The sequence below is a fragment of the Salvelinus alpinus genome, chromosome 4 (assembly GCF_045679555.1).
Source record: "Salvelinus alpinus chromosome 4, SLU_Salpinus.1, whole genome shotgun sequence".
NCBI classification, from domain to species: domain Eukaryota; kingdom Metazoa; phylum Chordata; class Actinopteri; order Salmoniformes; family Salmonidae; genus Salvelinus; species Salvelinus alpinus.
The window spans coordinates 45,235,611-45,258,103 of NC_092089.1; the positions used below are offsets into that span (position 1 = coordinate 45,235,611).

The following is a 22,493-nucleotide window of genomic DNA, read 5'->3' on the forward strand; positions in this document are numbered from 1 at the left end:
CCTCTCTCATCCTGACTCCCGACCCCTACACGTTCATTACTATGGGACAGCAGGAGATCAAATTAGAATATTGAAACAATGTTGCAAATGCCAGAGAGACAGCCAGCAAGGTTTATACAAATCTACACTGTTGAAAACTAAATGTTAGTCTCAAAGAAATGTGAGAATGTCTAGATGCTTTTTATAGTGAAGATCAAGTTTATAACTTCCCTGCCTGTGCTGACAAACAGTGGATTGCGCAGTCAGATGGAACAGAGTAAATAGGCATTTTAACGTCATAGATTTAGCAGGTCGTAACTTGTCAAATAGACACCAGCTGGAATGCACGTTTAACCAATCAGCATTAGACCCACCTGAACTATAATGAGGCGGAACACACCTCAATTCAAACTGTTTGAAAATAAAAGCTTTTAGAAAATAATTTGATATTGACAAGTTGAAACATAGCCCATAGATAATTAGCAGGCAGTGTGCCTTGGTTTGATGGCAGTGCGGGTTAACTGTCCTGCTGCATAACAATCACGTTGGAACAGTTTGTGCATTCTGACATCATCCGCATAAAAAGAAAAACTCACACTGGGGCGACCGTTAGCGATATTTGGAACTCCCACGTGAAAGGTGCATTCAAACATTTGAGTGGAAATAAAGGAAAAACATTCTGAGATCTGTAGCAGAACCACTAGCTGAGCTCTGTTCTGTTCTCCCGATCTAATCTATACACCGTTCACCACTGCATTGTAGTCAGGGTTGGCGGGAAGTGTTTTGAGATGGAGAAGTGAAGAGTCCTGCATCCGCAGTAGACCAGTGTTATCGATTTCTCAACCTCTTCACCCTCTCTAAGAGACACTGGGAAGGGCAAAACATTGAGTGTAGGGAACTCCTCTCAATGAGTCACACACATCTGTGTGTTGGTGTCATCATTTAGCGAGTTTTTCTGAGAACTGGTTGGTCTCCTCCACCCCAGGACAGGTGCCTGCAAGCAGGTAGTGACACCTGTTTCCACATGCTGTTGTTGGGCGTTCTCCATCAGCAGTTCCACCCTCTTTTCCTTTTAGTTGTTCAATGAGTTCCACCCATTCAACAGCTGGATGCAGACACCCACACATACACACTCACTGACCGATCAAGAACAGCTATTTCACGACACGCTGAAGCACAAACGCGGGCCACAAAGCCATAAAGACTGAGGAATGGCTGTGGCTAATTGTTTCACTGGTCTAAGCTAAACAACTTTGCCTGTTTTTTCCCTTAATCCCTTGGGATGCAGTTCTGGGTATGGCTGCAATGGAAGAAGGTGACATTTCTCACACAATAAATAAAATGCCAATACCCATTCTATGGAATAAGCACAAGCGACATTTCTCCGAAAAAAATGCAGGCGATCGTTACTGGGAATCAGATAACCTTGGGGAAAGTGTCCCCCGTCTACCTGCTCTGCCCAATGGCCAACTCTTGACAGCTTGATCCCATGTTCTATAGCCTCATGCGCTGGAGGCCAGGAGTCGAAGACCGAACAAAACCTCTGCAAAAGTGTGCTTGACAGGGCAATCTGAGAGTAATGGAATTGAAGTTCTCCACTTAGAGCACAGAGAGTGGAGAATCTCCATGGAAACCCAGATGGTGGCTTTCCAGTTTTGAGCTTGCTGCAATTGAAACCCTTTTGTTTGGAGGAAATTAGGTATGGTGCCATTTTGGAAGTAATTTCCTTCAGAAGTGTGAAAAACCCTGCTTACATACTGCACCTCACTTACATACTCTGATCTGCAAGGTAATCATGGCAGCCACACAGTGAAAGAAAGCCTTAGCGGTGGGTGATAAAGGCTGGGAGATTGTCAGTAGGCAGCATAACTTCCGAGCTGCTTGTTTCAGCAGTAATTATGGAGAGTGAACGGTACACTGTGGCTGGTGCTAAAGAGCTCACAAAGCCTTTTGCTTGTGATGCAATGTCAACGAGCTACTGGAGGGAAGTTAATCGAATAAGTAAAAGTGACTATAAAGCCAAACAAAATGTCTTAAACAAAGACATAAGTGTTGGAGGGATGCAGAGGGAGGGGGGGCAGGGGAAAGAGATGTGTTCAGAAGACTATGAATAGGGATGAGATTGGAGAGCACACCGCATCAGTGAACCAATCACAGGCATATTGAAAAATCTGGAGAGAGTGGAGATAAGGAAGGAGAAAAAGAAAGGAAGATGGGAATAAATAATGGAGTGGATGAGAGGGCTAGCATAGTCACGGGAGCAGGTGATTGAAAATAACCACCAACAGGATGAACAGATTGATAGAGATATGCTGACAGAGAGCAAGGCTGTGTGTGTGTGTGTGTGTGTGTGTAAGGTGTTGCAGGTTGCTCCATCCTAATACCCATCACAATGTACATGGAATCTATCACCTCCCTCACCCCCCTGGTCTGCCCTAAGTAATCTCCTTTTCCCCTCCACCTCTTCATCTGTCCTCCTTGTCCTCGTCTCATCAGTCTGCACTCATCCTCCTCTCTCTGTGTCATACAGGTGCTTGTAAGGAGGGCGCTTAACCCCTCTCTCAGGCTTGACCTGGCAGATATGGAAGGAGGGTGCCGGTGGAGCATGGTAGCAGCGGTAGGTACACAGTGTACAGCGCCTATAGAGTCTACAACCCCCTTGGATTTCTTCACATTTTATGTTACAAAGTGGGATTAAAATAGTAGTTGTATGTAATTGTAAATGTAGTTTTTTTGTCAACGATCTACACAAAACGTCAAAGTGGAGATTATATATACATATATAAACTCAGCAAAAAAACATGTCCTCTCACTGTCAACAGCGTTTATTTTCAGCAAACTTAACATGTGGAAATATTTGTATGAACATAACAAGATTCAACAACTGAGACATAAACTGAACAAGTTCAACAAACATGTGACTAACAAATGGAATAATGTGTCCCTGAACAAAGGGGGGGGTCAAAATCAAAAGTAACAGTCAGTATCTGGTGTGGCCACCAGCTGCATTAAGGACTGCAGTGCATCTCCTCCTCATGGACTGCACCAGATTTGCTAGTTCTTGCTGTGAGATGTTACCCCACTCTTCCACCAAAGCACCTGCAAGTTCCCAGACATTTCTGGGGGGAATGGCCCTAGCCCTCACCCTCCGATCCAACTTGTCCCAGACGTGCTCAATGGGATTGAGATCCGGGCTCTTCGTTGGCCATGGCAGAACACTGACATTCCCATCTTGCAGGAAATCACGCACAGACCGAGCAGCATGGCTGGTGGCATTGTCATGCTGAAGGGTCATGTCAGGATGAGCCTGCAGGAAGGGTACCACATGAGGCAGGAGGAGGTCTTTCCTGTAATGCACAGCGTTGAGATTGCCTGCAATGACAACAAGCTCAGTCCGATGATGCTGTGACACACCACCCCAGACCACGACGGACCCTCCACCTCCAAAATCTATCCCGCTCCCGAATACAGGCCTCGGCGTAACGCTCATTCTTTTGACGATAAATGCGAATCTGACCATCAACCCTGGTGAGACAAAACCGTGACGTCAGTGAAGAGCACTTTTTGCCAACAATGTCTGGTCCAGCGACAGTGGGTTTGTGTCCATAGGCGACGTTGTTGCCGGTGATGTCTGGTGAGGACCTGCCTTTACAACAGACCTACAAGCCCTCAGTCCAGCCTCTCTCAGCCTATTGCGGACAGTCTGAGCACTGATGGAGGGATTGTGCGTTCCTGGTGTAACTCGGGCAGTTGTTGTTGCCATCCTGTACCTGTCCCGCAGGTGTGATGTTCGGATGTACCGATCCTGTGCAGGTGTTGTTACACGTGGTCTGCCACTGCGAGGATGATCAGCTGTCCGTCCTGTCTCCCTGTAGCGCTGTCTTAGGCGTCTCACAGTACGGACATTGCAATTAATTGCCCTGGCCACATCTGCAGTCCTCATGCCTCCTTGAAGCATGCCTAAGGCACGTTCACACAGATGAGCAGGGACTTGGACATCTTTCTTTTGGTGTTTTTCAGAGTCAGTAGAAAGGCCTCTTTAGTGTCCTAAGTTGTCATAACTGTGACCTTAATTGCCTACCGTCTGTAAGCTGTTAGTGTCTTAACGACCGTTCCACAGGTGCATGTTCATTAATTATTTATGGTTCATTGAACAAGCATGGGAAGCAGTGTTTAAACCCTTTACAATGAAGATCTGTGAAGTTAATTGGATTTTTACGAATTATCTTTGAAAGACAGGGTCCTGAAAAAGGGACGTTTCTTTTTTTTGCTGAGATATATATTTTATTTTTTTGAGATTAATGAAAAACACCTTGATTAAATAAGTATTCACCCCAAGTCAATACATGTTAGAAACACCTTTTGCAGCTGTGTGTCTTCTTGAGTAAGTCTCAAAGAGCTTTGCACACCTGTATTGTGCAATATTTGCCCATTATTATTTTCCAAAATCTTCAAGCTCGGTCAAAGTGTTTGTGATCATGGCTAGACATCAATTTAAGTCTTGCCATAAATTTTCAAGGAGATTTAAGTCAAAACTGTAACTTGGCCACTCCGGAACATTCACTGTCTTCTTGGTAGGTAAGCAACTCCAGTGTAGATTTGTATTTGTGTTCAGGTTATTGTCCTCCTGAAAAGGTGAATTCCTCTCCCAGTGTCTGGTGGAAAGCCAACTGAACCAGGTTTTCCTCTATGATTTTGCCTGTGCTTAGCTCTATCCTGTTTCTTTTCATCCTGAAAAACACCCCAGTCTTTGTCGATGTCAAGCATACACAGACCATGATGCAGCCACCACCATGCTCGACAATAAGGAGGCTCAGTGATGTGTTGTGTTGGATTTGCCCTAAACATAAGGCTTTGCATTTAGGCCAAAAAGTACATTCCTTTGCATTCTGTATATTTGTATTCTTTTCACTCTGTAATTTAGGTTATTATGTGTGTCAGGTTTTGGCCAAGACTGTTCGGGTTTTGGTCACTAGATGTCCCCATTGCACCTTTTTTGTACCTTTTGTTTTTCTTGCTCTAATTATTGTTTGCACCTGTAGGTCATTCCCTTGTTAGTATTTAAACCCTGTGTGTTCCTCAGTTCCTTGCTCAGTGTTTGTAAGTTAGCACCCAGCCCCAGCCCAAGCCTTGTTTTATACAGATATTTCTCTTGTTGGATTTTCCAGAGGTTCTCTGGTTTAGTTCTTGTGTATTATTTGAGTAGTCTTTTGAGGTTTGTTTTTCCCTGCTGTTTTTTACCACTTTGTGGAGTTTCTTTTGTATTTTGGAGGATTTCCATTTTTGTGCCTCTTGGCTTTATTTTTGGACATTGTGGATTTAGTTTCTTTGCCTGAAGATTTTGTTCTTTAATTAAACCACCATCTCTAGTACTGCTGTGTCTGCCTCATCTTCTGGGTTCTGACGATTATTAGTGACTGTTTCTCGCACCGGGTCCTGACAATGTGGAGTTACTTCAATGTTGTTGATCCAGCCTCAGTTCTCCAATCACAGCCATTGAACTCTGTTGCGGTTTTAAAATCACCAACGTCCTGATGGTGACATCCCCAAACAGTTTCCTTCCTGTCCTGCAGCTCAGTTCAGAAGGACAACTACATTTTTGACGTGTCTGGGTGGTTTAATACATCACCCACAGCATAATTATTAACTTCACCACACTTAAAATATATATTTTATGTCTGATTTGTTGTTAGTTACCCATGTAACAATCACTGCACTTCTCTTTGAGCATTTCAGAAAGCTCTGTGGTCTTTGTAGTTGAATCTGTGCTTGAAACTCAATACCGGACTGTGGGACCTTAGATGTTGTGTGTATGGAGGACAGAGGAAGGGGGTAATAATTCAAAAATCATGCCAACCCCTATTATGCAACACATAACTTATGTGATTTGTTAAGCCACTTCTGAACTAATTTTAGGCTTGCCTAAACAAAGAGAAGGGAAAGGAAAGGGAAAAGGGGGATACCTAGTCAGTTGTCCAACTGAATGCATTCAACTGAAATGTGTCTTCTGCATTTAACCCAACCCCTCAATCAGAGAGGTGCGGGGGGCTGCCTTAAATCGACATCCATGTCTTCAGCACCCGGGGAACAGTGGGTTAACTGCCTTGCTCAGGGGTGAATACTTATGCAATGACAAGTTTATTGTGATTGAATTGTTATTAATTAGACATTATGGAGTATTGTGTAGATCAATGACACACACAAAAAAGAATCCCACTTTGTAATGCAACAAAAAGTGAAAAAACTTCAAGTGGGTGTGGACTTTCTATAGGCACTGTACATGATCTGGAAGGAATTGGATATTGAATGCAAGAAGGGACGAGGGCCCTGGTGGAAGAGGAATGAAGATGAACTCATTTCACCCACCCACACAGGGAGCAAGGGCTATGAATGAGCATGTCGATAATATTGAGTATGGGGAGGGGACTCCGGACCAAGAGGTTTAGTGACCATGTCCAAACCACCGGTGTCGGCATCCATAGAGAGGTCATTCATCATGGGACAGACAAACGGCAGTGGGGGAGGGAAGGTTTGCGATAAGAATGGGAAGCTCTGGATTGCACTACAAACTCAACGGGCTGCTAAAATGCAAGGTCGTGGTTCGGTAGAAAAGGGAACAAGATAATGAAATGCATTATAAAACACGGAATTGGGAAATGTCGTGGGAAATGTCTTTGAAATGTACAGCCAAGTACTAATGGAACTGAAATGGGAGGAGTCAAAGAAATGTGGCGAGGTCAAGTAAGGGAAAGCAACTATTTTATTGTCTATTTATTGATGAAATGGGCCTGAAGTACTTCCATATAAATAAACTCCATTAAACACAAGCAGAGTGCATTTCTATTCCAGCAAACTGCTTGCAATTACCTATTTAGAAGACATACGTTGGTAATTAATACAGCAATCCATGTAATGCTGTACCTAGGGAATTTATAAACATCAATATATATATATATATTAAATATGAGAGTCAATGAGATAGAACTTGTAGCCTGCTGCAGCAGTCACAGCATGATACCATTACCAGTAAACATCCCCCTCAACGCTAACAAATGCTTCACTGGACAAAACCATGTATTTTTCCAAGAGAAAGCAAGAGAAATTCTGATTGGGGGTTTTGTGATCTACTGCAAATGCCAACAGTCTTCACATTGTAATAACCCAGAAGTCCCTTGACAGATAAAGAAGGGATGAAGGAGGAGGAAAAACAACCCAGCTCAGTGGACAACAACCTGCCACTGTAAATCTCAGAGCCCTGCTCCCCTGTCAGTATCGCTGATCAGACTGGTTCTTCCACATTATGCAGACATCTCCAAGTCCATTGCTGCTTACAGTATCAGTCTTTCACATAAACCATCCGTCTCATGGACCAGATCAATACACCCTGTCTCTCCAGCACCCCGCAAAAGGGTAGGCACTGTTTTTGGGGACCCTGGACAGAATACACTCCAAAACACAGGGCTCTACAGTGCGACCATTTTACTCGCATATGTGCCTAAATAATTTGCTGTGCGACCTGGAATTTATATTTAGGAGCACCAGTACACCTAGAATTGTATAAAATTAAAATCACCCAGATGATAATTGTTGCAATGACTACTTCACTAGACCGCAGCCCATGAGTGCTACTGAGAATACACAGTGCAGATTCATGACCGTCTTGCTTGCACCATTACTACAAAGAAATAATTTAGTTACTTGAAAAATATTTTTCATTGTGCTCCTAAATGTATTTGTGTGCTCCTACATTTTTCAACTTAGGCGCACACATGCTCCTTGTTAAAAAGGTAAGCATAGAGCCCTGATACACAATACAGCACAGTAAAGCACAGTAACACTAGTCGCTGTATATTATCATCAATGGATAGTCACTTTACCCCTACCTACATGTACATATTACCTCAATTATCTCGACTAACCTGTACCCCCGCACATTGACTCGGTACCCGTACCCCCTGTATATAGCCTCGTTATTGTTACTTTTTTAAAAACTTTAGTTTATGATATTTTTTTTAACAAATATTTTCTTACTTAAAAAAACTGCCTCTGCATTGTTAGTTAAGGGCTTGTAAGTAAGCATGTCAAGGTAAGGTCTACACCTGTTGCATTCAGAGGATATGACAAATACATTTTGATTTGATCGAGATGTTTCAAGTCATATTTCTGACATTTCAAAGCTGACCTAGGAATCAAGTATTTTTATCACAAAGAGGTAAAAGGTATGTAAATCAATCTGTAGAGAAAGATCTGCACTAAATAATAGGCTAGGGTTTGCTAATTGAATAAGCTCAATGAATTGCAAAATCACATCTTCTTATGTATCCGTAGTTAACAGAACCTCCTCATTATTCTACTGAACCTTGCTGACCTCTTACACAGGGTTAGCCCAGGGCAAAGCTGTCTCAGAGCATTAGGGCTGAATCCCTCTCGCCACACATCCCAGCACTTTCCTGGTCGGGAAGGCAAAACGCATAATCCGGAACCCGGGGAGTCCACTTAAGCTAATTACCAGTTTGCATGGGCACGCTGCATTCGTTAAACAAGCGAGCAGGCAAGTTAACATCAGGAGTAAGCAGTTCCTTCACTGTAATCATTCCTTTATTCTAATCAAAGGTTTAAATTGAGCAAGCCCTCTCAACCATCCAAGCAACAAAGACTTCTGATTACATTTAAGTAACGAGACAAATAACACAAGAGGAAGACAAAACGAGGACAAATATTTTAGAAAACTGGATTTCCACTTAGTCGGACTAACAAGCACATGGGCACAAACATTTGTACTTAAATGCTTTGAATTTGAAGCCCACAAGATTAGTCATGCCAATTGAAATAACCAGTATGGTATTGTGTTAAATTATTTATAAGAAAGGGCGACAGATGCTGAATAGAAAACTCTGCAAAATGCATACAAAAAAATTATCACAGGCTTGTTAAGACAGTAAACTAAACTATTGTTGATCACAAAAAATAGTAAGTGCAATGACCCTGAAAATCCTACAAAACTGGCATGAATCCTTGCTGCTCTAATCAAGCAAATTGTTATCTGAGAATCTAACTGGGTATGAAGACCCAAAAAGAATGTACATGGTAGTAATTGGAGTGATTCTTGGCGAAGGAGCAGCAGTATTCTGTAGAATTATAAACAGTGAGATGTCTCACAATTAATATATCCAGAGCCAAAATCCTGACTCACGATACATCCTATACATATCATTTTTTCCCCCTGCATTTCACTTTCAATTTGGCAGCAGCTCTTCAAATTGCGAAAAATAGCATAACTGGCCTGCCATCCTTCTGTCAGGTTTCACAGGTTATGGCCAGAGAGGGCTTCCACATACACATCTGACAAACCAGCTATCCCCCACCCAGTACCCCAATCAACAAAGCCATCACCTCGAGACTGAACTTCTCTGTGTTGCCTTGGGGAAAGTGCATAGGTAACGTTTGAGGTGACTCTCGGAGCAGGTTTGCTCGCAGCAGACCTCATTCACCGAGCCCACTTTCTCAAGTCTTGTATCGCTGTGACTTTGAAGTCTGGCCAGAGACGGGCTTTGAAAAGCCAGCAATCTCCCCACCATGACCAGGCAGAGGATTAGCAAATCCCTGTAGGATTGGGTAGGAGGACAGGGGGTCGTTTTTGGGGGGTAGTGTGTGCGCAAGCATTTCCCCTCCGGACAGAGCTGGGGATTAACAAGCTACTAAGGAAGCAGAGAACACAAGGAGCCAGCCTCTTTGAGTTCCTCGGAAACCAATTTGTAGTGGGAGAAACTAAGAGAGGCAGCTAATTCTGCCCGGGACCTCTCTCCATGAACTTTCTCTTGTTTTGCTGCTCAGAGTCTAAACTATTTTCTCAGGAAAAGAGAGCTGTGTCCAGGCTGTCAATGTCCCTCTCCTTGACAGTGGCTTTGAAAACAAGCCTCTACAGTGCACGGCAGAATAAGAGCCTGAGCGAAGGGGGGACTTCAATGACCGAGCATTAACAATCTAGCATTTACTGTGTGAAGAAAATAAAAACACACTCATCCAACTGACGACGTCACTGAAAAAGTGTCGTGTCAAACTGGCTTTGAAACAAATAAAAAAGCCCTGAAACTACTGAACACGCTTGCATATGAACTAATCAGTCATTAAACAGATCTGACAGAAGCATATGTTTTCAACTAGAACTGTGTCAGAGGAGCAGACAACCATTTGGGACACATGACCATAGATAGCTTTCCCACTAGCGTTTGTAGATTAATGAGGTCTTTGTCTTATCTCTGATTGAAAGGAGCCTGAGGAGTTTGCCCTCTATGTCTTTGTTGAACAGAGTCTCTTGTGGAAATGGAAGATTGGCCTGTATGTGTGGGTGTGTGGGAAAGCGAGGTGGACGGGCCACATCGGAGTTCAACTGACTTAATAAAGCTTCTCTCTATCTACCCCGAGATCTCCTCACCCCAATTATATGCCTGACACCTCTAACCTCACCCCCGGTCCCCAATCGCACATCCAGCGCTTGTCCTGCCCCTCCCTTCACCGCTCTTAAATCACTCAGCAGGGCTGGCAAGTGTTGGGCTGATGGTGGCAGTCATTCCCCAGGCTCCTCTCACTCTGTTTCTGGCTGTTTGAATTGGGCCAGGGTTGGGGCATCTCCTCTGTGAGCCCTGGATGGTCAAGTGGCAGGTGAGATGGGAATTATTGAGAAGCTGCGGTTTAAGCGATAGAGGGTGCAGAAATTGCTATAAGTATGCCTGTATGTCCTCAAAATGTAAAATAAATGTAAATCACTCACTAACAGACACCAAACAATAACAAAGTACTGTAAAATGGGTCTTAGACTGATATCATGGACATCTTCTTTTAAACATTTGCACAGGTTCTACCCTCAAATTGGTCCAAGGTCACAGCTAGATTGCATATGGCCAACCATCTGTTTAGACCCGTCCTGTGGGATGGCCTGTCACCAGCACACCTTGGCCCTGTCCTCTACTGTCCATGGTTATGGTCGCCAGGGACTGTCAGACCAGACAGGATGAGGGAATCCATGCAGTTGTTTTTTCAATACCCGCGTAACTGGCGGGTTGGCCATCATGCAATTTAAGCCATTTTCCATCACGGCCTATACCTCAATCTGCTATTATCATGCTAATAAACACATAACATGATAATATACATCTAATCTACTTCTACAAAAACAAAAAGCAAGGATAATTCAAAGTTATGAAGAGGAGTTACCCCCTTCATTTGCTCATGAAAATGACTCAGCTCTGTAGATTGATTAAAATATTTTATAAAATCTAATGAATAATATAGGTCATTACAGGAATTTAAAAAAGTGGCTTAATAACCTTTCACAATGCTTCCATTTATCAATCTGTCACTGGGTTCCTCCAGCCAGCAGACCTTGCCCCTATCCTATCAAACCACTCTTATCCAGAATTATTAAAGATCAAACAATAAGAAGAAAGTTCATAGCCAGAGCTACAACTCCCAATCAAAATTAATCTCATTGCAATTAAAATTCACAGCATTCTTACCTTAACTTTCGACAAATTTGACTGCAGAGATTCAGCCAGCTGAGACGGATAGATGATTGGCACTAGCTGGTTAGGATCGCCACCCCGAGTGAAGACATCCACAATCTAAACAAAAACAAGAATAGGAATTATTTAAAATGGGCAAATTCAAGAGTGACTTACAGTTAGACATGCACCATATGTAATGGTCTAGGCAAGAAATACAACGTCTGCTCTATTTGGTCATTTTAATTAAAAAAACGTCTTTTAGAGCAAATGAAGATTTTCACACCTCGGAGGTCCTGCATGTCACATCAATCAAATCCCTCTGCCGCTGTCATGCATCAATTAATATATTGTGAAGCAGGGTTCCTATCTGCTACATAAAGTTCCTTTTGAACACCGACACAATTACAGTATATTAACGAGTGGACTATTTCATAAAAACAAGATGCAGCAGATCAATAATATCAGAAGGTGATATGTACCAACCTTGCATAATAATTATGTGTCGGTCAACCTATTTCCTCGCCGTCAAAATTTGCAAACAATTGTCCTCTATACATCATTTTTTAAACTTTCTGTGCTCCCTGACTGACTACATTTTTTTTCAGTGATTATTAGCGAACTGGACAGTCAAGAAACTGTATGAATGAAGGCTTATTATAATTTCCAAACAGTTGGTTTAAGTAATTTAAAAAAGTATACACAGATAGAGATCTCTCGAGCGAGCGCGCGATAGAGAGAGATACACTACTGTTCAACAGTTTGGGGTCACTTAGAAATGTCCTCGTTTTTGAATAAATGCAATTTTTTTGTCCATTAAAATAATATCAAATTGATCAGAAATACAGTGTAGACAACTATAGTTTTGGCAAGTCGGTTAGGACATCTACTTTGTGCATGACAAGTACATTTTCCAACAATTGTTTACAGACAGACTATTTCACTGTATCACAATTCCAGTGGGTCAGAAGTTTACATACACTAAGTTGTGCCTTTACAGCTTGGAAAATTCCAGAAAATGATGTCATGGCTTTAGAAGCTTCTGATAAATTTTGTCAATTAGCCTGAGTCAATTGGAGGTGTACCTGTGGATGTAATTCATGGCCTACCTTCAAACTCAGTACCTCTTTGCTTGACATCATAGGAAAATCAAAAGAAATCAATCAAGACCTTAGAAAAACAATTGTAGACCTCCACAAGCCTTGGGAGAAATTTCCAAATGCCTGAAGGTACCACGTTCATCTATACAAACAATAGTACGCAAGTATAAACACCATGGGACCACGCAGCCGTCATACCTCTCAGGAAGGAGACACGTTCTGTCTCCTAGAGATGAACGTACATTGATGCGAAAAGTGCAAATCAATCCCAGAACAACAGCAAAGGACCTTGTGAAGATACTGGACAAAACAGGTACAAAAGTATCTATAGTATCTACAGTGGGGAGAACAAGTATTTGATACACTGACAATTTTGCAGGTTTTCCTACTTACAAAGCATGTAGAGGTCTGTAATTTTTATCATAGGTACACTTCAACTGTGAGAGAAGGAATCTAAAACAAAAATCCAGAAAATCACATTGTATGATTTTTAAGTAATTAATTTGCATTTTATTGCATGACATAAGTATTTGATACATCAGAAAAGCAGAACTGAATATTTGGTACAGAAACCTTAGTTTGCAATTACAGAGATCATACGTTTCCTGTAGTTCTTGACCAGGTTTGCACACACTGCAGCAGGGATTTTGGCCCACTCCTCTATACAGACCTTCTCCAGATCCTTCAGGTTTCGGGGCTGTCGCTGGGCAATACGGACTTTCGGCTCCCTCCAAAGATTTTCTATTGGGTTCAGGTCTGGAGACTGGCTAGGCCACTCCAGGACCTTGAGATGCTTCTTACGGAGCCACTCCTTAGTTGCCCTGGCTGTGTGTTTCGGGTCGTTGTCATGCTGGAAGACCCAGCCACGACCCATCTTCAATGCTCTTACTGAGGGAAGGAGGTTGTTGGTCAAGATCTCGCGATACATGGCCCCATCCATCCTCCCCTCAATACGGTGCAGTCGTCCTGTCCCCTTTGCAGAAAAGCATCCCCAAAGAATGATGTTTCCACCTCCATGCTTCACGGTTGGGATGGTGTTCTTGGGGTTGTACTCATCCTTCTATTCCTCCAAACACGGCTAGTGGAGTTTAGAGCAAAAAGCTCTATTTTTGTCTCATCAGACCACATGACCTTCTCCCATTCCTCCTCTGGATCATCCAGATGGTCATTGGCAAACTTCAGACGGGCCTGGACATGCGCTGGCTTGAGCAGGGGGACCTTGCGTGCGCTGCAGGATTTTAATCCATGACGGCGTAGTGTGTTACTAATGGTTTTCTTTGAGACTGTGGTCCCAGCTCTCTTCAGGTCATTGACCAGGTCCTGCCGTGTAGTTCTGGGCTGATCCCTCACCTTCCTCATGATCATTGATGCCCCACGAGGTGAAATCTTGCATGGAGCCCCAGACCGAGGGTGATTGACCGTCATCTTGAACATCTTCCATTTTCTAATAATTGCGCCAACAGTTGTTGCCTTCTCACCAAGCTGCTTGGCTATTGTCCTGTAGCCCATCCCAGCCTTGTACAGGTCTACAATTTATCCCTGATGTCCTTACACAGCTCTCTGGTCTTGGCCATTGTGGAGAGGTTGGAGTCTGTTTGATTGAGTGTGTGGACAGGTGTCTTTTATACAGGTAACGAGTTCAAACAGGTGCAGTTAATACAGGTAATGAGTGGAGAACAGGAGGGCTTCTTAAAGAAAAACTAACAGGTCTGTGAGAGCCGGAATTCTTACTGGTTGGTAGGTGATCAAATACTTATGTCATGCAATAAAATGCAAATTAATTACTTAAAAATCATACAATGTGATTTTCTGGATTTTTGTTTTAGATTCCGTCTCTCACAGTCGAAGTGTACCTATGATAAAAATGACAGACCTCTACATGCTTTGTAAGTAGGAAAACCTGCAAAATCGGCAGTGTATCAAATACTTGTTCTCCCCACTGTATATATATCCACAGTAAAACAAGTCCTAAATCGACATAACCTGAAAGGTCGCTCAGCAAGGAAGAAGCCACTGCTCCAAAACATTCCCAACCATGAAGCACGGGGGTGGCAGCATCATGTTGTGGGGGGGCTTTGCTACAGGAGGGACTGGTGCACTTCACAAAATAGATGGCTTCATGAGGAAGGAAAATGATGTGGATATATTGAAGCAACATCTCAAGACATCAGTTAGGAAGTTAAAGCTTGGTCGCAAATGGGCCTTCCAATTGGACAATGACCCCAAGCATACTTCCAAAGCTGTGGCAAAATGGCTTAAGGACAACAAAGTCAAGGTATTGGAGTGGCTAGCACAAAGCCCTGACCTCAATCCTATAGAAAATTTGTGGGCAGAACTGAAAAAACGTGTGCGAGCAAGGAGGCCTGCAAACCTGACTCAGTTATACCAGCTATGTCAGGAGGAATGGGCCAAATTTCCCCCAACTTATTGTGGGAATCTTGTGGAAGGCTACCCGAAACGTTTGACCCAAGTTAAACAATTTAAAGGCAATGCTACCAAGTACTAATTGAGTGTATGTAAACTTCTGACCCACTGGGAATGTGATGAGAGAAATAAAAGCTGAAATAAATCATTCTCTCTACTATTATTCTGACATATCACATTCTTAAAATAAAGTGGTGATCGTAACTTACCTAAGACAGAATTTCTACTAGGATTAAATGTCAGGAATTGTGAAAAACTGAGTTTAAATGTATTTGGCTAAGGTGTATGTAAACTTCCGACTTCAACTGTGTGTGTGTGTGTGTGTGTGTGTGTGTGTGTGTGTGTGTGTGTGTGTGTGTGTGTGTGTGTGTGTGTGTGTGTGTGTGTGTGTGTGTGTGTGTGTATATATATATAAATATATATAAAAAACTCAATACTATAGCCAGGTTTATAGTGGAAGGCAAACAATGATTATTGAAGTAAAGGAAAGACCCGAACAACCAATGCAACTGTAAAGTACTCTGGAAATAACCAGAGCAGCAGCAAAAAAACTAACAAACAAAAAGACGTTTAAATGTCCTGTGTTTAAGATGTCAGAAGAGAAATTCCATTGACTAACGAAGCAGAAGAGGACAAGTTTCTTTACAGATTCTTCTCTATTCATAAAAAGGGAAGTTAACAAAAGTGCACTTAGTGTACATTTATAATGGGCAGATTATGAATAAAATCTGTTGACAAATCCTAGAGAGAGTTGGAGATGGCCAAATCACAGGGCATCTCAGAACACAATCTGTTCTGGCAATCTGTTTAAAGAGAATTAGACTTCACTTTGCCAGTTCCCCTTTCAGCACAGAGTGGTTAGAGAAAGCTTTTGATTTCTTTCTTTGAATTCTCCACTCTGACAATATGGCAAAGATATCTTTCAAACAATGAAAAAGAACAATCTGTTGGTTTCGCAAGTGATTTTGTTCCTCTGGATAGGCTGACACCTAGATTTAGGTCCAATTTTTTAAATGATGCCAGAGCATTTCCATGCTCTTGCAGTGCACGGTTCATGTTGTGAATTATAGCATATTATGAGGGTTATCCAAGTCCTTGGCCACAAAAATGTACACTACAGAAATCCCAAATCGGGACAAGACCTTGATTAACATGAGGGCCATCAATCACAATTCACATTTTGGAAACACATTAACCTGGTCATTGTTCTGGAAAATTCCTTCTGCCAGTCGATTCAGCAGAGCCTCAAGAAAGTGCAATTTCCCTCCCATTGCAGTGGCTATTTATAGTCAGACTGAACTTGGTCGGTCAAAATCATCTGCCATTGAACATTCTTGGGGCCATGATTAGAGACCATTGGCCTAAATCCAACACTAGGACCTTATCTATTCTAGACAAAGCTAATTGTGACAAATGGTCAAGGTCAGGTATGTGACCTAGTTCCCCAAAAACACATCAGGTATTTCAACCTGTAAAGACTTAAAAATAAGCCACTGGACAAAAAAAAAAACAGACCAGCTGGCAGCCACATGCTAACACCGGTTCCTCTATTGTCTCAAATTCTATAATAGCTCTGTTCATTTGTACTTTGTTCTATTTTCTCTATGCCCCCAGTATGAGAGAAAAAGGCCAAGAGCACAAAGAGAGAAAATCTAAACTGTCGTGTATCAATAACAGCCTATTTGTGGGTTGCGTGATATGCGTGGGCTTCTGGCCAATATACTATTGTTTTGCTCTTTTTTGGCCTGTAGCAAAATGTTGATCGATGAATGATGGTACTTGCCATCTGTAAGAGCTGTAATGGATCAGTTCAGAATTCAAAGCACCGCCTGGGAAAGAACACAAAATAATAACATATTCAACGCTTGTGTGCAGTGGAAACCAAATTCCATTTCAAGTTCAACAGCAAAACATGATTAACTCCAAGGCACTAAAAGGTCCCAGACTTCAAATTGCTCCCAAATGTCCAGTAGATGTATTTTAGAGGGTAGGGCTATGTGTTTTATTTTCCTTCGGAGAGGAGGGGAAGGTCGCACAGTTTAATCAACACCACAGATCAATAAGCCACCTGTTAGGATCATGCTCATACTATCTGATTGGTGCACTGCGATCAACTCGTCAATGCAATTTCTAAATATATTTTCCTGGAGTAAGGGAAAAAGCAAGCTTCTGTCGGGTTCAGTAAACTTTCAAGGCTCATTGTATGTGGAGCTCAATCTTATTTTCCTTCAAAAAATAAGAAAATTGTCTCAATTTAAAAGTATGATACGCAAGCCAGCATAAGAGTAGCATAAGCTAAACACCTAAAAAAACGAAAAAACAGAAATGTAAATTGGAAGGAAAAAAAGATCTGAGCGGGCTTTGAGATAACGGTGCTAGTATAATCTCTTCTGATTGGGTAACATGAGTAGAGGAATGATTCCACCACCAGAGCTAAGGTAACAAAACTGGCCAGCCTGGGCTTCCTGTCAACTCTGAGTTAACATGTAAACACCGTTACACAATCCACTGCTCGTAATCACAACTTGGTACGTAATCATGTACAACTCTGGCAGCTGAAACATTTTACAAGATGTTTGTTTTATTTGCAACTTTATTCAACTTTTTTCAGACACCTGCATGTTAACATGTGTTGACATGAGCATGTGCGATTCTGCATCGATTCTGAATATGGATCTTCAACAGTGAAAGAGGAGATTCCACAACCACATCTCCAAAGGAACCAGAAAAGATTCATTAACCAGCAAAATAACACAAATGACAACAACCACAGATCTCAGATCTCGCCAAGTGGAGGAAGAGATGAAGGATAGGGATGGCGGTTAGGAGAGGACAGATTTCTTCCAAACCCTGTGTCTGACCTGGCAGCAGTTTGATTAATCACAGAGACTAAAGCGGGAAGACTTAGCTGCTCATTATCCCGGATCAGGACCAGGGCTCGGCATTAAGATATTGGGATCATCTACAGCTGTGGACCACCATATCACCGCGGGTGGTGCCCATTGTCCAACCCCTCCCCTTGAAGGTTTAACGCAGGGGCTCCAAAATGGTCGTTGATCAAGCGTATGTTTCAAGCTCCCCTAATTTCTGTTACAGTCAATATTAGCAAATATGTAGTAACAGCGGTTTGCGGGTTAATGTCACGGACCACCTCAAACTACTTAAAGCGAGCGTGCCAGAATTTCTGTTCTGACAATGTTGATGATATCTTTGATTACTTGAGAAGAGGAGAGACATTTAAAACGGTCAATTAAAATGTAGACTTTGGGCAGATAATTGAGCCCTTCCTCTAGAAATGCATCAAGAACCATCCATATGTGAGCAACAAATTGCCACTCAAAGATCATCCAAATATCATCAGTTGAGTTCAAGCTAAACCCTAGAGCTCTTTTGTGCATGTCATCCCATTGTCAAAACACTAGGAGAAAATGCAAGACTAGCAAGGGAGTTTTTCAGCTCTACATCAAATGTTAAAAGAACTGACCACAGAGATGAGCATTCCTACGGAATACCAAGAACATGTTCATCGGGCACACAGAGTACCCTGTAACTGTCCTTCCTCCTCTCAGCTGTCTATTATTGTGGGTCAGTGTAGTATTGTGGGTCAGTGAGAGTGAAATCACAAGGAGCACACACACAGTCCAGCAGAAGGGAGAGGCATGTTGTGACTACTCGTCTCTCACCATTCCTTCACCACATTCCCATACTCTATGTCTTAACAGTGGTTAAGGTAAATGACCTGACCTCCCTCATTCCCCCCTAACATGGCCTCCTTCCCCAGATAGCCCCTAAGAAAATCAATCAGTATTCAGGTCAAGCCACAACTCCACCTTAACTCCTGACCCCTGACCTCACCCGGCTCTCCTCAGACCATGACAGGGGTTTGTCTGTGCTGCCTGTGTCAGGTTTTAACAAAGTCCTCGTGTCAAGGGGAGGAGCAGCGGTCTAACCCTGTCAAGGCCAACACAATCAATCCAGCGGAGGAGTTCAAGGTGGTCTGACCCACACCTGACCCTGATGCTGAAACCATGGCGACAAGCTCAGCCAATGATTTTCCCATCAAACCCCCACAGAGAGTGTCTGAGAAACAGTTCAGGATATGCTCATGTTTCAGGGCTGGCACTGGAGGACAATTAATAGATTTTTTTTTAAATTACCTTCGCTCTAGTTTCACTATCTACAACAACGTGACACAGTACAGTCTAAACATGAAGGCTGAACAACCCTGCTGCTGGTATAACTGGGGACCAAGGGGAGGGTATTAGCATAGCATAATTACCCTGGGGAAAGATCCATGGAACAATAGTGTGGGACACCAGGGAGCAAGACATAGCCCACAATTTGCCATTGTGCTCCTTCCCTCTTTCTTACCCCATTGATATTGGAGAATAATGCCGGAATTCAGACTGTTAGTTTAACCAATGGTGCATTTAGTATAATAATAACCAGGCGGTGCACAGGGTTAATGTGATTAGCAACCCTGTGCTGACACCTCACCATCCTCCCCCCGTGGGGTATTATCATGCTAATCTAAAAAGAGAGAAAAATTGTTTTGACTGAATGGAAGATATAGGAGGCAGGGACCTCGGAAGCCAAGTGAACACAATGCCTGCGTATTTCAGCCTAGTCTGCCAAGGCGAGCGGGTAGACAAATGGACATAGACATAATGCTAGCTGGTTAATTAAAAGAACATAATTAAAAAGGTCTTCTGTGTGAATGGTCGCCTCAATGCAATCACTGACCTGAGTGTCCGATATATGTCCCTCAGAGCTCAGTCAGTCTCTCACCATTACCGACTCCATTAGCACCCAGAAGTGTTTCCGAATAAGAAAAGGGAAAGACGAAATGGGACAAACTATGGGAGATGTGTAGTTCATGGCGGTGGTGTGGGACATCTAACCAGACATTTCTTAGCACTTTTTCCAAATCAAACAAGCGTCTTGAGATACTGTTTGTTGGAACCTTTTTTCTGTGACCATCTAGCGGTCACGGACACTGACTGTGATTATAGTAGTAGGTAATGGAACCATGTTTAGAGTGTGACAGTGGGATGTAGGGGTCATTTCCGCTGTGTTGGCTATTTGGGTCCTTTCAAATTAGGTGACTAAAGATATACCCGGTTTACTGTACCTCTCTCCATCGCTCACTCCTCTCTCACTCCTCTCTCTGAGACGAGGCATTAAAGCAGTATCAGGCTCTGCAGTTGGAGACTTGAGTTGTCTTTCACACCGTCAGTCACCAGTGATCACCCCTCAGGGAGAGACTGTCGAGGCAGAGAGATAATGTGGGAAAGCAATAAAGGAGGATCAAATGAAGCCGCCTTGGAGGCACTGGGCAGGAGAAAGAGAACCTGTAGGAGTGCGTTTGTGTGCGTCAACACAAATATGTTTACTGTATCTGTGTAAAAGACGAAACACATGGTAAACATCGTAACAGCCGTTATAACACACAAATACCCACCACACACACACACACACACACACACACACACACACAGCTGCGTGGATAAGTCCCCACATGGTTAACTGGCACACCCGTGGAATGGGATGATTGAAGTGAGAAGGAGGGGGGGGGGGCAATTGTACACACCCTGGCCTGGTGCCCAGGGTAGAATTATATGACACTAACCCCCTGGACCTCTACCCCCACAGACCGGTTTAAAAATAACCCTGTTGCTGAACTAATCTTGTACCTCGTCCAAACCAAACGACTGATAGCATTATCAACACCCAGAGATGTAGACCTACACTGTAAAAACAGGCACATACACCAACACATGCATATATACACACACAGACATTAAACAAAGCAAAGACTAGCAGACACTTGAATGCGATCCATTGTCATCCCTTCCCTAAGTGCATATATGTACAGTACACGCTAAGTCTTGATAGACCCCGGGCCAAGTTTCCAGTAACAAGGTCGAACAAGACAGCTATTTATGGATAGTTGGGAAATTCGATGCAGGGTTTTGAACAAGCTAATAAAAACCCAATTGGCAGTATGCATGTCATTTAACACCAATGTGTGACAGACTAATATATGTATTTTTCTATAGTTGCATGATACCATTCTAAAAAAACAAAAACCTAAGAGGTTTAATCAAAACACTTTGTGTAAATGAATACCAGTCACCTTTCGAGTGCGTGCAGAGCCTGAATCGGGTAAGATGAGGCATTACTGCATGAAGCAGCGGCTTTAAGCGGGAAAAACAATCTTAGGTTTTTAATTTCCTGCTTCATTTCACGTGTCGTGCCCATAAAAATCCTAATTTCCAAAAACTGTAATAAGCTACTTTGAAACATGATCATGACTGAGAATAAGTTCTGCAGTAGCTAAACTCTAAATAGATTTTTTCACCATGAAGTTATTGCTTTACAGTATAGGCTATATCTGTGACAACAGACACAATAACTGTGCCACAGATTTTAAGAACACAAACAAAGACTAATAGGGGGGAATTTCGACCAAAGTTAAGCGTGCGTAAAAGGGAACGTCATTTTCTTTTTATGTGCTTTTCTCTATATGCGTATTCTAATGTTACGCATGAGAATAGCATACTATTCAGCCACTATTCGTTTGGGGTAGAGATCAAAGAAATGAAGGTTGTGGCAGAGGTGTATTCTGACGTTGACTTCATTTCGTCATAATTCCAACACCTTCACGCAAAATGAAATGATGAATAAGGTCAAGCAACCTGTCGGTTCCAAGTGCAACAACATCTTTCTTTGTTCGAATAGAAAAACACTATTCTCCATGCACTGTAATTCACACATTTACAGAGCTATTTGAGTAATCCGTTTGGATAAGGGAATTGTGCATACAAATGGCAATTGTTTAAAATCTGTTTTACCTTATGATCGCTGGAGACAAATGTAAAACCAGTCATATTTCTGCTAACAAAAAACATGTCAACATAACAGGTATTTCGTACTCTTTTCCACAGTGAAGTATAAAATAGCTTTGCCGTTATTCTGATTTCTAATTGTAGGCCTAAGGCTTCATAATTTGTGGGTCTGAAATTTGGAGACCTAAGCCGAGGCTGTAGCCTATGAAAACCCGTACACACTGACAGTAGCGGTGAACCTACCGAGTTGATGTATGCACTCTAGAATTATTTAATTATATGGCCGGACATTTTCGTTTATTACCATTTCTATCATATTAAATATTAGCCACTATCAGTAGCCACCATCAGTAATAACCAGAGAAATAGGCCTACAGTGCCTTCAGAAAGTATTCACCCCTTGACTTTTTCTAAATTTTGTTGCGTTACAGCCTGAATTTTAAATTTATTAAATTGAGATTGTGTCACACAATCTGGACAATAATGAACAATAATAATAGTGTTTAACATGATTTTTGAATGACTACCTCATCTCTGTACCCCACACACATACAGATAATAGTAAGGTCCCTCAGTCGAGCAGTGAAATTCAAAAACAGATTCAACCACAAAGACCAGGGAGGTTTTCCAATGCTTCGCAA

The 22,493-nt window shown here is 42.4% G+C and overlaps 1 protein-coding gene across 4 annotated transcripts in view; it reads right to left on the reverse strand.

Annotated features, from left to right (window-relative positions):
* The window catches only part of LOC139573692 (semaphorin-6D-like), a 122,379-nt gene that overhangs the window by 91,637 nt on the left and 8,249 nt on the right, over positions 1–22,493 (reverse strand). For 3 of the 4 annotated variants that reach the window (XM_071397447.1, XM_071397448.1, XM_071397445.1), the window contains exon 2: positions 11,496–11,600. The exons of the other annotated variant lie outside the window; for it this stretch is intronic. The gene's annotated coding sequence lies outside the window, so the exon portion shown is untranslated. The remainder of the gene's footprint in view (positions 1–11,495; positions 11,601–22,493) is intronic. 4 annotated transcript variants of the gene reach the window in all.